The following is an 18,649-nucleotide window of genomic DNA, read 5'->3' on the forward strand; positions in this document are numbered from 1 at the left end:
TGTGAATTGAGTAGATTCCCAATAGGATTCGCATGTAATAAGCTTGTTATTCAAGATAGAGCAACGTTTAAACGAACTGAAACACTGTTTCTTTGTGAATTCAGTTAGTTCCTAGTAGCCTGCTCTCGTAATCTGTGTACTTTTAAAGATTAATAAAAATTTGGTCAGCCGAATCTGAGTAACATGGTGAATTCGGTTAGTTCCCAATAGGCCGCAGTAGTAATAAGTGGACTGTTCGGGATATAGAAAAATTTTCACGATTGGAATCAAAATTTCAAGGCGAATTCAGTGAGTTACCAATGGGACATGCTTGTATGATTTTGCTTTTCAATATCGAGCAACATTTTAAGGAACGGAATCCAAGTATCATGGCGAATTGAGTAGGTTCCCAATAGGATTCGCATGTAATAAGCTTGTTATTCAAGATAGAGCAACGTTTTAACGAACTGAAACACTGTTTCTTTGTGAATTCAGTTAGTTCCTAGTAGCCTGCTCTTGTAATATGTGTACTTTTCAAGATTTATACAAATTTGGTGAGCCGAATCTGAGTAACATGGTGAATTCATTTAATTCCCAATAGGCCGCAGTAGTAATAAGTGGACTGTTCGGGATATAGAAAAATTTTCACGAATGGAATCAAAATTTCTAGGCGAATTCAGTGAGTTCCCAATGGGACATGCTTGTATGAGTTTGCTTTTCAATATCGAGCAACATTTTAAGGAACGGAATCTAAGTATCATGGTGAATTGAATAGGTTCCCAATAGGATTCGCATGTAATAAGCTTGTTATTCAAGATAGAGCAACGTTTTAACGAACTGAAACACTGTTTCTTTGTGAATTCAGTTAGTTCCTAGTAGCCTGCTCTTGTAATATGTGTACTTTTCAAGATTTATAAAAATTTGGTCAGCCGAATCTGAGTAACATGGTGAATTCGGTTAGTTCCCAATAGGCCGCAGTAGTAATAAGTGGACTGTTCGGGATATAGAAAAATTTTCACGAATGGAATCAAAATTTCTAGGCGAATTCAGTGAGTTCCCAATGGGACATGCTTGTATGAGTTTGCTTTTCAATATCGAGCAACATTTTAAGGAACGGAATCCAAGTATCATGGTGAATTGAGTAGATTCCCAATAGGATTCGCATGTAATAAGCTTGTTATTCAAGATAGAGCAACGTTTAAACGAACTGAAACACTGTTTCTTTGTGAATTCAATTAGTTCCTAGTAGCCTGCTCTTGTAATCTGTGTACTTTTAAAGATTTATAAAAATTTGGTCAGCCGAATCTGAGTAACATGGTGAATTCGGTTAGTTCCCAATAGGCCGCAGTAGTAATAAGTGGACTGTTCGGGATATAGAAAAATTTTCACGATTGGAATCAAAATTTCTAGGCGAATTCAGTGAGTTCCCAATGGGACATGCTTGTATGAGTTTGCTTTTCAATATCGAGCAACATTTTAAGGAACGGAATCCAAGTATCATGGCGAATTGAGTTGGTTCCCAATAGGATTCGCATGTAATAAGCTTGTTATTCAAGATAGAGCAACGTTTTAACGAACTGAAACACTGTTTCTTTGTGAATTCAGTTAGTTCCTAGTAGCCTGCTCTTGTAATATGTGTACTTTTCAAGATTTATAAAAATTTGGTCAGCCGAATCTGAGTAACATGGTGAATTCGGTTAGTTCCCAATAGGCCGCAGTAGTAATATGTGGACTGTTCGGGATATAGAAAAATTTTCACGAACGGAATCAAAATTTCTAGGCGAATTCAGTGAGTTCCCAATGGGACATGCTTGTATGAGTTTGCTTTTCAATATCGAGCAATATTTTAAGGAACGGAATCCAAGTATCATTGCGGATTGAGTAGATTCCCAATAGGATTCGCATGTAATAAGCTTGTTATTCAAGATAGAGCAACGTTTTAACGAACTGAAACACTGTTTCTTTGTGAATTCAGTTAGTTCCTAGTAGCCTGCTCTTGTAATATGTGTACTTTTCAAGATTTATACAAATTTGGTGAGCCGAATCTGAGTAACATGGTGAATTCGGTTAATTCCCAATAGGCCGCAGTAGTAATAAGTGGACTGTTCGGGATATAGAAAAATTTTCACGAATGGAATCAAAATTTCTAGGCGAATTCAGTGAGTTCCCAATGGGACATGCTTGTATGAGTTTGCTTTTCAATATCGAGCAACATTTTAAGGAACGGAATCTAAGTATCATGGTGAATTGAATAGGTTCCCAATAGGATTCGCATGTAATAAGCTTGTTATTCAAGATAGAGCAACGTTTTAACGAACTGAAACACTGTTTCTTTGTGAATTCAGTTAGTTCCTAGTAGCCTGCTCTTGTAATCTGTGTACTTTTAAAGATTTATAAAAATTTGGTCAGCCGAATCTGAGTAACATGGTGAATTCGGTTAGTTCCCCATAGGCCGCAGTAGTAATAAGTGGACTGTTCGGGATATAGAAAAATTTTCACGATTGGAATCAAAATTTCTAGGCGAATTCAGTGAGTTCCCAATGGGACATGCTTGTATGAGTTTGCTTTTCAATATCAAGCAACATTTTAAGGAACGGAATCCAAGTATCATGGCGAATTGAGTAGGTTCCCAATAGGATTCGCATGTAATAAGCTTGTTATTCAAGATAGAGCAACGTTTTAACGAACTGAAACACTGTTTCTTTGTGAATTCAGTTAGTTCCTAGTAGCCTGCTCTTGTAATCTGTGTACTTTTAAAGATTTATAAAAATTTGGTCAGCCGAATCTGAGTAACATGGTGAATTCGGTTAGTTCCCCATAGGCCGCAGTAGTAATAGGTGGACTGTTCGGGATATAGAAAAATTTTCACGAATGGAATCAAAATTTCTAGGCGAATTCAGTGAGTTCCCAATGGGACATGCTTGTATGAGTTTGCTTTTCAATATCGAGCAACATTTTAAGGAACGGAATCCAAGTATCATTGTGAATTGAGTAGATTCCCAATAGGATTCGCATGTAATAAGCTTGTTATTCAAGATAGAGCAACGTTTAAACGAACTGAAACACTGTTTCTTTGTGAATTCAGTTAGTTCCTAGTAGCCTGCTCTTGTAATCTGTGTACTTTTAAAGATTAATAAAAATTTGGTCAGCCGAATCTGAGTAACATGGTGAATTCGGTTAGTTCCCAATAGGCCGCAGTAGTAATAAGTGGACTGTTCGGGATATAGAAAAATTTTCACGAATGGAATCAAAATTTCTAGGCGAATTCAGTGAGTTCCTAATGGGACATGCTTGTATGAGTTTGCTTTTCAATATCGAGCAACATTTTAAGGAACGCAATCCAAGTATCATGGTGAATTGAGTAGATTCCCAATAGGATTTGCATGTAATAAGCTTGTTATTCAAGATAGAGCAACGTTTTAACGAACTGAAACACTGTTTCTTTGTGAATTCAGTTAGTTCCTAGTAGCCTGCTCTTGTAATCTGTGTACTTTTCAAGATTTATAAAAATTTGGTCAGCCGAATCTGAGTAACATGGTGAATTCGGTTAGTTCCCAATAGGCCGCAGTAGTAATAAGTGGACTGTTCGGGATGTAGAAAAATTTTCACGATTGGAATCAAAATTTCTAGGCGAATTCAGTGAGTTCCCAATGGGACATGCTTTTATGAGTTTGCTTTTCAATATCGAGCAACATTTTAAGGAACGGAATCCAAGTATCATGGCGAATTGAGTTGGTTCCCAATAGGATTCGCATGTAATAAGCTTGTTATTCAAGATAGAGCAACGTTTTAACGAACTGAAACACTGTTTCTTTGTGAATTCAGTTAGTTCCTAGTAGCCTGCTCTTGTAATATGTGTACTTTTCAAGATTTATAAAAATTTGGTCAGCCGAATCTGAGTAACATGGTGAATTCGGTTAGTTCCCAATAGGCCGCAGTAGTAATAAGTGGACTGTTCGGGATGTAGAAAAATTTTCACGAATGGAATCAAAATTTCTAGGCGAATTCAGTGAGTTCCCAATGGGACATGCTTGTATGAGTTTGCTTTTCAATATCGAGCAATATTTTAAGGAACGGAATCCAAGTATCATTGCGAATTGAGTAGATTCCCAATAGGATTCGCATGTAATAAGCTTTTTATTCAAGATAGAGCAACGTTTTAACGAACTGAAACACTGTTTCTTTGTGAATTCAGTTAGTTCCTAGTAGCCTGCTCTTGTAATATGTGTACTTTTCAAGATTTATAAAAATTTGGTCAGCCGAATCTGAGTAACATGGTGAATTCGGTTAATTCCCAATAGGCCGCAGTAGTAATAAGTGGACTGTTCGGGATGTAGAAAAATTTTCACGAATGGAATCAAAATTTCTAGGCGAATTCAGTGAGTTCCCAATGGGACATGCTTGTATGAGTTTGCTTTTCAATATCGAGCAATATTTTAAGGAACGGAATCCAAGTATCATGGCGAATTGAGTAGGTTCCCAATAGGATTCGCATGTAATAAGCTTTTTATTCAAGATAGAGCAACGTTTTAACGAACTGAAACACTGTTTCTTTGTGAATTCAGTTAGTTCCTAGTAGCCTGCTCTTGTAATATGTGTACTTTTCAAGATTTATACAAATTTGGTGAGCCGAATCTGAGTAACATGGTGAATTCGGTTAATTCCCAATAGGCCGCAGTAGTAATAAGTGGACTGTTCGGGATGTAGAAAAATTTTCACGATTGGAATCAAAATTTCTAGGCGAATTCAGTGAGTTCCCAATGGGACATGCTTGTATGAGTTTGCTTTTCATATCGAGCAACATTTTAAGGAACGGAATCCAAGTATCATGGTGAATTGAGTAGATTCCCAATAGGATTCGCATGTAATAAGCTTGTTATTCAAGATAGAGCAACGTTTTAACGAACTGAAACACTGTTTCTTTGTGAATTCAGTTAGTTCCTAGTAGCCTGCTCTTGTAATCTGTGTACTTTTCAAGATTTATACAAATTTGGTGAGCCGAATCTGAGTAACATGGTGAATTCGGTTAATTCCCAATAGGCCGCAGTAGTAATAAGTGGACTGTTCGGGATATAGAAAAATTTTCACGAATGGAATCAAAATTTCTAGGCGAATTCAGTGAGTTCCCAATGGGACATGCTTGTATGAGTTTGCTTTTCAATATCGAGCAACATTTTAAGGAACGGAATCTAAGTATCATGGTGAATTGAATAGGTTCCCAATAGGATTCGCATGTAATAAGCTTGTTATTCAAGATAGAGCAACGTTTTAACGAACTGAAACACTGTTTCTTTGTGAATTCAGTTAGTTCCTAGTAGCCTGCTCTTGTAATATGTGTACTTTTCAAGATTTATAAAAATTTGGTCAGCCGAATCTGAGTAACATGGTGAATTCGGTTAGTTCCCAATAGGCCGCAGTAGTAATAAGTGGACTGTTCGGGATATAGAAAAATTTTCACGAATGGAATCAAAATTTCTAGGCGAATTCAGTGAGTTCCCAATGGGACATGCTTGTATGAGTTTGCTTTTCAATATCGAGCAACATTTTAAGGAACGGAATCCAAGTATCATGGTGAATTGAGTAGATTCCCAATAGGATTCGCATGTAATAAGCTTGTTATTCAAGATAGAGCAACGTTTTAACGAACTGAAACACTGTTTCTTTGTGAATTCAGTTAGTTCCTAGTAGCCTGCTCTTGTAATATGTGTACTTTTCAAGATTTATAAAATTTTGGTCAGCCGAATCTGAGTAACATGGTGAATTCGGTTAGTTCCCAATAGGCCGCAGTAGTAATATGTGGACTGTTCGGGATGTAGAAAAATTTTCACGAATGGAATCAAAATTTCTAGGCGAATTCAGTGAGTTCCCAATGGGACATGCTTGTATGAGTTTGCTTTTCAATATCGAGCAATATTTTAAGGAACGGAATCCAAGTATCATTGCGAATTGAGTAGATTCCCAATAGGATTCGCATGTAATAAGCTTGTATTCAAGATAGAGCAACGTTTTAACGAACTGAAACACTGTTTCTTTGTGAATTCAGTTAGTTCCTAGTAGCCTGCTCTTGTAATATGTGTACTTTTCAAGATTTATACAAATTTGGTGAGCCGAATCTGAGTAACATGGTGAATTCGGTTAATTCCCAATAGGCCGCAGTAGTAATAAGTGGACTGTTCGGGATATAGAAAAATTTTCACGAATGGAATCAAAATTTCTAGGCGAATTCAGTGAGTTCCCAATGGGACATGCTTGTATGAGTTTGCTTTTCAATATCGAGCAACATTTTAAGGAACGGAATATAAGTATCATGGTGAATTGAATAGGTTCCCAATAGGATTCGCATGTAATAAGCTTGTTATTCAAGATAGAGCAACGTTTTAACGAACTGAAACACTGTTTCTTTGTGAATTCAGTTAGTTCCTAGTAGCCTGCTCTTGTAATATGTGTACTTTTCAAGATTTATAAAAATTTGGTCAGCCGAATCTGAGTAACATGGTGAATTCGGTTAGTTCCCAATAGGCCGCAGTAGTAATAATTGGACTGTTCGGGATATAGAAAAATTTTCACGAATGGAATCAAAATTTCTAGGCGAATTCAGTGTGTTCCCAATGGGACATGCTTGTATGAGTTTGCTTTTCAATATCGAGCAACATTTTAAGGAACGGAATCCAAGTATCATGGTGAATTGAGTAGATTCCCAATAGGATTCGCATGTAATAAGCTTGTTATTCAAGATAGAGCAACGTTTAAACGAACTGAAACACTGTTTCTTTGTGAATTCAGTTAGTTCCTAGTAGCCTGCTCTTGTAATCTGTGTACTTTTAAAGATTTATAAAAATTTGGTCAGCCGAATCTGAGTAACATGGTGAATTCGGTTAGTTCCCAATAGGCCGCAGTAGTAATAAGTGGACTGTTCGGGATATAGAAAAATTTTCACGATTGGAATCAAAATTTCTAGGCGAATTCAGTGAGTTCCCAATGGGACATGCTTGTATGAGTTTGCTTTTCAATATCGAGCAACATTTTAAGGAACGGAATCCAAGTATCATGGCGAATTGAGTAGGTTCCCAATAGGATTCGCATGTAATAAGCTTGTTATTCAAGATAGAGCAACGTTTTAACGAACTGAAACACTGTTTCTTTGTGAATTCAGTTAGTTCCTAGTAGCCTGCTCTTGTAATATGTGTACTTTTCAAGATTTATAAAAATTTGGTCAGCCGAATCTGAGTAACATGGTGAATTCGGTTAGTTCCCAATAGGCCGCAGTAGTAATAAGTGGACTGTTCGGGATGTAGAAAAATTTTCACGAATGGAATCAAAATTTCTAGGCGAATTCAGTGAGTTCCCAATGGGACATGCTTGTATGAGTTTGCTTTTCAATATCGAGCAATATTTTAAGGAACGGAATCCAAGTATCATGGCGAATTGAGTAGGTTCCCAATAGGATTCGCATGTAATAAGCTTGTTATTCAAGATAGAGCAACGTTTTAACGAACTGAAACACTGTTTCTTTGTGAATTCAGTTAGTTCCTAGTAGCCTGCTCTTGTAATATGTGTACTTTTCAAGATTTATACAAATTTGGTGAGCCGAATCTGAGTAACATGGTGAATTCGGTTAATTCCCAATAGGCCGCAGTAGTAATAAGTGGACTGTTCGGGATGTAGAAAAATTTTCACGATTGGAATCAAAATTTCTAGGCGAATTCAGTGAGTTCCCAATGGGACATGCTTGTATGAGTTTGCTTTTCATATCGAGCAACATTTTAAGGAACGGAATCCAAGTATCATGGTGAATTGAGTAGATTCCCAATAGGATTCGCATGTAATAAGCTTGTTATTCAAGATAGAGCAACGTTTTAACGAACTGAAACACTGTTTCTTTGTGAATTCAGTTAGTTCCTAGTAGCCTGCTCTTGTAATATGTGTACTTTTCAAGATTTATACAAATTTGGTGAGCCGAATCTGAGTAACATGGTGAATTCGGTTAATTCCCAATAGGCCGCAGTAGTAATAAGTGGACTGTTCGGGATATAGAAAAATTTTCACGAATGGAATCAAAATTTCTAGGCGAATTCAGTGAGTTCCCAATGGGACATGCTTGTATGAGTTTGCTTTTCAATATCGAGCAACATTTTAAGGAACGGAATCTAAGTATCATGGTGAATTGAATAGGTTCCCAATAGGATTCGCATGTAATAAGCTTGTTATTCAAGATAGAGCAACGTTTTAACGAACTGAAACACTGTTTCTTTGTGAATTCAGTTAGTTCCTAGTAGCCTGCTCTTGTAATATGTGTACTTTTCAAGATTTATAAAAATTTGGTCAGCCGAATCTGAGTAACATGTTGAATTCGGTTAGTTCCCAATAGGCCGCAGTAGTAATAAGTGGACTGTTCGGGATATAGAAAAATTTTCACGAATGGAATCAAAATTTCTAGGCGAATTCAGTGAGTTCCCAATGGGACATGCTTGTATGAGTTTGCTTTTCAATATCGAGCAACATTTTAAGGAACGGAATCCAAGTATCATGGTGAATTGAGTAGATTCCCAATAGGATTCGCATGTAATAAGCTTGTTATTCAAGATAGAGCAACGTTTAAACGAACTGAAACACTGTTTCTTTGTGAATTCAGTTAGTTCCTAGTAGCCTGCTCTTGTAATCTGTGTACTTTTAAAGATTTATAAAAATTTGGTCAGCCGAATCTGAGTAACATGGTGAATTCGGTTAGTTCCCAATAGGCCGCAGTAGTAATAAGTGGACTGTTCGGGATATAGAAAAGTTTTCACGATTGGAATCAAAATTTCTAGGCGAATTCAGTGAGTTCCCAATGGGACATGCTTGTATGAGTTTGCTTTTCAATATCGAGCAACATTTTAAGGAACGGAATCCAAGTATCATGGCGAATTGACTAGGTTCCCAATAGGATTCGCATGTAATAAGCTTGTTATTCAAGATAGAGCAACGTTTAAACGAACTGAAACACTGTTTCTTTGTGAATTCAGTTAGTTCCTAGTAGCCTGCTCTTGTAATCTGTTTACTTTTAAAGATTTATAAAAATTTGGTCAGCCGAATCTGAGTAACATGGTGAATTCGGTTAGTTCCCAATAGGCCGCAGTAGTAATAAGTGGACTGTTCGGGATATAGAAAAATTTTCACGATTGGAATCAAAATTTCTAGGCGAATTCAGTGAGTTCCCAATGGGACATGCTTGTATGAGTTTGCTTTTCAATATCGAGCAACATTTTAAGGAACGGAATCCAAGTATCATGGCGAATTGAGTTGGTTCCCAATAGGATTCGCATGTAATAAGCTTGTTATTCAAGATAGAGCAACGTTTTAACGAACTGAAACACTGTTTCTTTGTGAATTCAGTTAGTTCCTAGTAGCCTGCTCTTGTAATATGTGTACTTTTCAAGATTTATAAAAATTTGGTCAGCCGAATCTGAGTAACATGGTGAATTCGGTTAGTTCCCAATAGGCCGCAGTAGTAATAAGTGGACTGTTCGGGATGTAGAAAAATTTTCACGAATGGAATCAAAATTTCTAGGCGAATTCAGTGAGTTCCCAATGGGACATGCTTGTATGAGTTTGCTTTTCAATATCGAGCAATATTTTAAGGAACGGAATCCAAGTATCATTGCGAATTGAGTAGATTCCCAATAGGATTCGCATGTAATAAGCTTTTTATTCAAGATAGAGCAACGTTTTAACGAACTGAAACACTGTTTCTTTGTGAATTCAGTTAGTTCCTAGTAGCCTGCTCTTGTAATATGTGTACTTTTCAAGATTTATAAAAATTTGGTCAGCCGAATCTGAGTAACATGGTGAATTCGGTTAGTTCCCAATAGGCCGCAGTAGTAATAAGTGGACTGTTCGGGATGTAGAAAAATTTTCACGAATGGAATCAAAATTTCTAGGCGAATTCAGTGAGTTCCCAATGGGACATGCTTGTATGAGTTTGCTTTTCAATATCGAGCAATATTTTAAGGAACGGAATCCAAGTATCATGGCGAATTGAGTAGGTTCCCAATAGGATTCGCATGTAATAAGCTTTTTATTCAAGATAGAGCAACGTTTTAACGAACTGAAACACTGTTTCTTTGTGAATTCAGTTAGTTCCTAGTAGCCTGCTCTTGTAATATGTGTACTTTTCAAGATTTATACAAATTTGGTGAGCCGAATCTGAGTAACATGGTGAATTCGGTTAATTCCCAATAGGCCGCAGTAGTAATAAGTGGACTGTTCGGGATGTAGAAAAATTTTCACGATTGGAATCAAAATTTCTAGGCGAATTCAGTGAGTTCCCAATGGGACATGCTTGTATGAGTTTGCTTTTCATATCGAGCAACATTTTAAGGAACGGAATCCAAGTATCATGGTGAATTGAGTAGATTCCCAATAGGATTCGCATGTAATAAGCTTGTTATTCAAGATAGAGCAACGTTTTAACGAACTGAAACACTGTTTCTTTGTGAATTCAGTTAGTTCCTAGTAGCCTGCTCTTGTAATATGTGTACTTTTCAAGATTTATACAAATTTGGTGAGCCGAATCTGAGTAACATGGTGAATTCGGTTAATTCCCAATAGGCCGCAGTAGTAATAAGTGGACTGTTCGGGATATAGAAAAATTTTCACGAATGGAATCAAAATTTCTAGGCGAATTCAGTGAGTTCCCAATGGGACATGCTTGTATGAGTTTGCTTTTCAATATCGAGCAACATTTTAAGGAACGGAATCTAAGTATCATGGTGAATTGAATAGGTTCCCAATAGGATTCGCATGTAATAAGCTTGTTATTCAAGATAGAGCAACGTTTTAACGAACTGAAACACTGTTTCTTTGTGAATTCAGTTAGTTCCTAGTAGCCTGCTCTTGTAATCTGTGTACTTTTAAAGATTTATAAAAATTTGGTCAGCCGAATCTGAGTAACATGGTGAATTCGGTTAGTTCCCAATAGGCCGCAGTAGTAATAAGTGGACTGCTCGGGATATAGAAAAATTTTCACGATTGGAATCAAAATATCTAGGCGAATTCAGTGAGTTCCCAATGGGACATGCTTGTATGAGTTTGCTTTTCAATATCGAGCAACATTTTAAGGAACGGAATCTAAGTATCATGGTGAATTGAATAGGTTCCCAATAGGATTCGCATGTAATAAGCTTGTTATTCAAGATATAGCAACGTTTTAACGAACTGAAACACTGTTTCTTTGTGAATTCAGTTAGTTCCTAGTAGCCTGCTCTTGTAATATGTGTACTTTTCAAGATTTATAAAAATTTGGTCAGCCGAATCTGAGTAACATGGTGAATTCGGTTAGTTCCCAATAGGCCGCAGTAGTAATAAGTGGACTGTTCGGGATATAGAAAAATTTTCACGAATGGAATCAAAATTTCTAGGCGAATTCAGTGAGTTCCCAATGGGACATGCTTGTATGAGTTTGCTTTTCAATATCGAGCAACATTTTAAGGAACGGAATCCAAGTATCATGGTGAATTGAGTAGATTCCCAATAGGATTCGCCTGTAATAAGCTTGTTATTCAAGATAGAGCAACGTTTTAACGAACTGAAACACTGTTTCTTTGTGAATTCAGTTAGTTCCTAGTAGCCTGCTCTTGTAATATGTGTACTTTTCAAGATTTATAAAATTTTGGTCAGCCGAATCTGAGTAACATGGTGAATTCGGTTAGTTCCCAATAGGCCGCAGTAGTAATATGTGGACTGTTCGGGATGTAGAAAAATTTTCACGAATGGAATCAAAATTTCTAGGCGAATTCAGTGAGTTCCCAATGGGACATGCTTGTATGAGTTTGCTTTTCAATATCGAGCAATATTTTAAGGAACGGAATCCAAGTATCATTGCGAATTGAGTAGATTCCCAATAGGATTCGCATGTAATAAGCTTGTATTCAAGATAGAGCAACGTTTTAACGAACTGAAACACTGTTTCTTTGTGAATTCAGTTAGTTCCTAGTAGCCTGCTCTTGTAATATGTGTACTTTTCAAGATTTATACAAATTTGGTGAGCCGAATCTGAGTAACATGGTGAATTCGGTTAATTCCCAATAGGCCGCAGTAGTAATAAGTGGACTGTTCGGGATATAGAAAAATTTTCACGAATGGAATCAAAATTTCTAGGCGAATTCAGTGAGTTCCCAATGGGACATGCTTGTATGAGTTTGCTTTTCAATATCGAGCAACATTTTAAGGAACGGAATATAAGTATCATGGTGAATTGAATAGGTTCCCAATAGGATTCGCATGTAATAAGCTTGTTATTCAAGATAGAGCAACGTTTTAACGAACTGAAACACTGTTTCTTTGTGAATTCAGTTAGTTCCTAGTAGCCTGCTCTTGTAATATGTGTACTTTTCAAGATTTATAAAAATTTGGTCAGCCGAATCTGAGTAACATGGTGAATTCGGTTAGTTCCCAATAGGCCGCAGTAGTAATAATTGGACTGTTCGGGATATAGAAAAATTTTCACGAATGGAATCAAAATTTCTAGGCGAATTCAGTGAGTTCCCAATGGGACATGCTTGTATGAGTTTGCTTTTCAATATCGAGCAACATTTTAAGGAACGGAATCCAAGTATCATGGTGAATTGAGTAGATTCCCAATAGGATTCGCATGTAATAAGCTTGTTATTCAAGATAGAGCAACGTTTAAACGAACTGAAACACTGTTTCTTTGTGAATTCAGTTAGTTCCTAGTAGCCTGCTCTTGTAATCTGTGTACTTTTAAAGATTTATAAAAATTTGGTCAGCCGAATCTGAGTAACATGGTGAATTCGGTTAGTTCCCAATAGGCCGCAGTAGTAATAAGTGGACTGTTCGGGATATAGAAAAATTTTCACGATTGGAATCAAAATTTCTAGGCGAATTCAGTGAGTTCCCAATGGGACATGCTTGTATGAGTTTGCTTTTCAATATCGAGCAACATTTTAAGGAACGGAATCCAAGTATCATGGCGAATTGAGTAGGTTCCCAATAGGATTCGCATGTAATAAGCTTGTTATTCAAGATAGAGCAACGTTTTAACGAACTGAAACACTGTTTCTTTGTGAATTCAGTTAGTTCCTAGTAGCCTGCTCTTGTAATATGTGTACTTTTCAAGATTTATAAAAATTTGGTCAGCCGAATCTGAGTAACATGGTGAATTCGGTTAGTTCCCAATAGGCCGCAGTAGTAATAAGTGGACTGTTCGGGATGTAGAAAAATTTTCACGAATGGAATCAAAATTTCTAGGCGAATTCAGTGAGTTCCCAATGGGACATGCTTGTATGAGTTTGCTTTTCAATATCGAGCAATATTTTAAGGAACGGAATCCAAGTATCATGGCGAATTGAGTAGGTTCCCAATAGGATTCGCATGTAATAAGCTTGTTATTCAAGATAGAGCAACGTTTTAACGAACTGAAACACTGTTTCTTTGTGAATTCAGTTAGTTCCTAGTAGCCTGCTCTTGTAATATGTGTACTTTTCAAGATTTATAAAAATTTGGTCAGCCGAATCTGAGTAACATGGTGAATTCGGTTAATTCCCAATAGGCCGCAGTAGTAATAAGTGGACTGTTCGGGATGTAGAAAAATTTTCACGATTGGAATCAAAATTTCTAGGCGAATTCAGTGAGTTCCCAATGGGACATGCTTGTATGAGTTTGCTTTTCATATCGAGCAACATTTTAAGGAACGGAATCCAAGTATCATGGTGAATTGAGTAGATTCCCAATAGGATTCGCATGTAATAAGCTTGTTATTCAAGATAGAGCAACGTTTTAACGAACTGAAACACTGTTTCTTTGTGAATTCAGTTAGTTCCTAGTAGCCTGCTCTTGTAATATGTGTACTTTTCAAGATTTATACAAATTTGGTGAGCCGAATCTGAGTAACATGGTGAATTCGGTTAGTTCCCAATAGGCCGCAGTAGTAATAAGTGGACTGTTCGGGATATAGAAAAGTTTTCACGATTGGAATCAAAATTTCTAGGCGAATTCAGTGAGTTCCCAATGGGACATGCTTGTATGAGTTTGCTTTTCAATATCGAGCAACATTTTAAGGAACGGAATCCAAGTATCATGGCGAATTGACTAGGTTCCCAATAGGATTCGCATGTAATAAGCTTGTTATTCAAGATAGAGCAACGTTTTAACGAACTGAAACACTGTTTCTTTGTGAATTCAGTTAGTTCCTAGTAGCCTGCTCTTGTAATATGTGTACTTTTCAAGATTTATAAAAATTTGGTCAGCCGAATCTGAGTAACATGGTGAATTCGGTTAGTTCCCAATAGGCCGCAGTAGTAATAAGTGGACTGTTCGGGATGTAGAAAAATTTTCACGAATGGAATCAAAATTTCTAGGCGAATTCAGTGAGTTCCCAATGGGACATGCTTGTATGAGTTTGCTTTTCAATATCGAGCAATATTTTAAGGAACGGAATCCAAGTATCATGGCGAATTGAGTAGGTTCCCAATAGGATTCGCATGTAATAAGCTTGTTATTCAAGATAGAGCAACGTTTTAACGAACTGAAACACTGTTTCTTTGTGAATTCAGTTAGTTCCTAGTAGCCTGCTCTTGTAATATGTGTACTTTTCAAGATTTATACAAATTTGGTGAGCCGAATCTGAGTAACATGGTGAATTCGGTTAATTCCCAATAGGCCGCAGTAGTAATAAGTGGACTGTTCGGGATGTAGAAAAATTTTCACGAATGGAATCAAAATTTCTAGGCGAATTCAGTGAATTCCCAATGGGACATGCTTGTATGAGTTTGCTTTTCATATCGAGCAACATTTTAAGGAACGGAATCCAAGTATCATGGTGAATTGAGTAGATTCCCAATAGGATTCGCATGTTATAAGCTTGTTATTCAAGATAGAGCAACGTTTTAACGAACTGAAACACTGTTTCTTTGTGAATTCAGTTAGTTCCTAGTAGCCTGCTCTTGTAATATGTGTACTTTTCAAGATTTATACAAATTTGGTGAGCCGAATCTGAGTAACATGGTGAATTCGGTTAATTCCCAATAGGCCGCAGTAGTAATAAGTGGACTGTTCGGGATATAGAAAAATTTTCACGAATGGAATCAAAATTTCTAGGCGAATTCAGTGAGTTCCCAATGGGACATGCTTGTATGAGTTTGCTTTTCAATATCGAGCAACATTTTAAGGAACGGAATCTAAGTATCATGGTGAATTGAATAGGTTCCCAATAGGATTCGCATGTAATAAGCTTGTTATTCAAGATAGAGCAACGTTTTAACGAACTGAAACACTGTTTCTTTGTGAATTCAGTTAGTTCCTAGTAGCCTGCTCTTGTAATATGTGTACTTTTCAAGATTTATAAAAATTTGGTCAGCCGAATCTGAGTAACATGTTGAATTCGGTTAGTTCCCAATAGGCCGCAGTAGTAATAAGTGGACTGTTCGGGATATAGAAAAATTTTCACGAATGGAATCAAAATTTCTAGGCGAATTCAGTGAGTTCCCAATGGGACATGCTTGTATGAGTTTGCTTTTCAATATCGAGCAACATTTTAAGGAACGGAATCCAAGTATCATGGTGAATTGAGTAGATTCCCAATAGGATTCGCATGTAATAAGCTTGTTATTCAAGATAGAGCAACGTTTAAACGAACTGAAACACTGTTTCTTTGTGAATTCAGTTAGTTCCTAGTAGCCTGCTCTTGTAATCTGTGTACTTTTAAAGATTTATAAAAATTTGGTCAGCCGAATCTGAGTAACATGGTGAATTCGGTTAGTTCCCAATAGGCCGCAGTAGTAATAAGTGGACTGTTCGGGATATAGAAAAGTTTTCACGATTGGAATCAAAATTTCTAGGCGAATTCAGTGAGTTCCCAATGGGACATGCTTGTATGAGTTTGCTTTTCAATATCGAGCAACATTTTAAGGAACGGAATCCAAGTATCATGGTGAATTGAGTAGATTCCCAATAGGATTCGCATGTAATAAGCTTGTTATTCAAGATAGAGCAACGTTTAAACGAACTGAAACACTGTTTCTTTGTGAATTCAGTTAGTTCCTAGTAGCCTGCTCTTGTAATCTGTGTACTTTAAAGATTTATAAAAATTTGGTCAGCCGAATCTGAGTAACATGGTGAATTCGGTTAGTTCCCAATAGGCCGCAGTAGTAATAAGTGGACTGTTCGGGATATAGAAAAATTTTCACGATTGGAATCAAAATTTCTAGGCGAATTCACTGAGTTCCCAATGGGACATGCTTGTATGGGTTTGCTTTTCAATATCGAGCAACATTTTAAGGAACGGAATCTAAGTATCATGGTGAATTGAATAGGTTCCCAATAGGATTCGCATGTAATAAGCTTGTTATTCAAGATAGAGCAACGTTTTAACGAACTGAAACACTGTTTATTTGTGAATTCAGTTAGTTCCTAGTAGCCTGCTCTTGTAATATGTGTACTTTTCAAGATTTATAAAAATTTGGTCAGCCGAATCTGAGTAACATGGTGAATTCGGTTAGTTCCCAATAGGCCGCAGTAGTAATAAGTGGACTGTTCGGGATATAGAAAAATTTTCACGAATGGAATCAAAATTTCTAGGCGAATTCAGTGAGTTCCCAATGGGACATGCTTGTATGAGTTTGCTTTTCAATATCGAGCAACATTTAAGGAACGGAATCGAAGTATCATGGTGAATTGAGTAGATTCCCAATAGGATTCGCATGTAATAAGCTTGTTATTCAAGATAGAGCAACGTTTAAACGAACTGAAACACTGTTTCTTTGTGAATTCAGTTAGTTCCTAGTAGCCTGCTCTTGTAATCTGTGTACTTTTAAAGATTTATAAAAATTTGGTCAGCCGAATCTGAGTAACATGGTGAATTCGGTTAGTTCCCAATAGGCCGCAGTAGTAATAAGTGGACTGTTCGGGATATAGAAAAATTTTCACGAATGGAATCAAAATTTCTAGGCGAATTCAGTGAGTTCCCAATGGGACATGCTTGTATGAGTTTGCTTTTCAATATCGAGCAACATTTTAAGGAACGGAATCTAAGTATCATGGTGAATTGAATAGGTTCCCAATAGGATTCGCATGTAATAAGCTTGTTATTCAAGATAGAGCAACGTTTTAACGAACTGAAACACTGTTTCTTTGTGAATTCAGTTAGTTCCTAGTAGCCTGCTCTTGTAATATGTGTACTTTTAAAGATTTATACAAATTTGGTGAGCCGAATCTGAGTAACATGGTGAATTCGGTTAGTTCCCAATAGGCCGCAGTAGTAATAAGTGGACTGTTCGGGATATAGAAAAATTTTCACGAATGGAATCAAAATTTCTAGGCGAATTCAGTGAGTTCCCAATGGGACATGCTTGTATGAGTTTGCTTTTCAATATCGAGCAACATTTTAAGGAACGGAATCCAAGTATCATGGTGAATTGAGTAGATTCCCAAAAGGATTCGCATGTAATAAGCATGTTATTCAAGATAGAGCAACGTTTAAACGAACTGAAACACTGTTTCTTTGTGAATTCAGTTAGTTCCTAGTAGCCTGCTCTTGTAATCTGTGTACTTTTAAAGATTTATAAAAATTTGGTCAGCCGAATCTGAGTAACATGGTGAATTCGGTTAGTTCCCAATAGGCCGCAAGAGTAATAAGTGGACTGTTCGGGATATAGAAAAATTTTCACGATTGGAATCAAAATTTCTAGGCGAATTCAGTGAGTTCCCAATGGGACATGCTTGTATGAGTTTGCTTTTCAATATCGAGCAACATTTTAAGGAACGGAATCCAGGTATCATTGCGAATTGAGTAGGTTCCCAATAGGATTCGCATGTAATAAGCTTGTTATTCAAGATAGAGCAACGTTTTAACGAACTGAAACACTGTTTCTTTGTGAATTCAGTTAGTTCCTAGTAGCCTGCTCTTGTAATATGTGTACTTTTCAAGATTTATACAAATTTGGTGAGCCGAATCTGAGTAACATGGTGAATTCGGTTAATTCCCAATAGGCCGCAGTAGTAATAAGTGGACTGTTCGGGATGTAGAAAAATTTTCACGAATGGAATCAAAATTTCTAGGCGAATTCAGTGAGTTCCCAATGGGACATGCTTGTATGAGTTTGCTTTTCAATATCGAGCAATATTTTAAGGAACGGAATCCAAGTATCATTGCGAATTGAGTAGGTTCCCAATAGGATTCGCATGTAATAAGCTTGTTATTCAAGATAGAGCAACGTTTTAACGAACTGAAACACTGTTTCTTTGTGAATTCAGTTAGTTCCTAGTAGCCTGCTCTTGTAATATGTGTACTTTTCAAGATTTATACAAATTTGGTGAGCCGAATCTGAGTAACATGGTGAATTCGGTTAATTCCCAATAGGCCGCAGTAGTAATAAGTGGACTGTTCGGGATGTAGAAAAATTTTCACGAATGGAATCAAAATTTCTAGGCGAATTCAGTGAGTTCCCAATGGGACATGCTTGTATGAGATTGCTTTTCATATCGAGCAACATTTTAAGGAACGGAATCCAAGTATCATGGTGAATTGAGTAGATTCCCAATAGGATTCGCATGTAATAAGCTTGTTATTCAAGATAGAGCAACGTTTAAACGAACTGAAACACTGTTTCTTTGTGAATTCAGTTAGTTCCTAGTAGCCTGCTCTTGTAATCTGTGTACTTTTAAAGATTTATAAAAA

The sequence above is a fragment of the Rattus norvegicus genome, chromosome 14 (genome assembly GCF_021556685.1).
Source record: "Rattus norvegicus strain SHRSP/BbbUtx chromosome 14, alternate assembly SHRSP_T2T, whole genome shotgun sequence".
Taxonomy (NCBI): domain Eukaryota; kingdom Metazoa; phylum Chordata; class Mammalia; order Rodentia; family Muridae; genus Rattus; species Rattus norvegicus.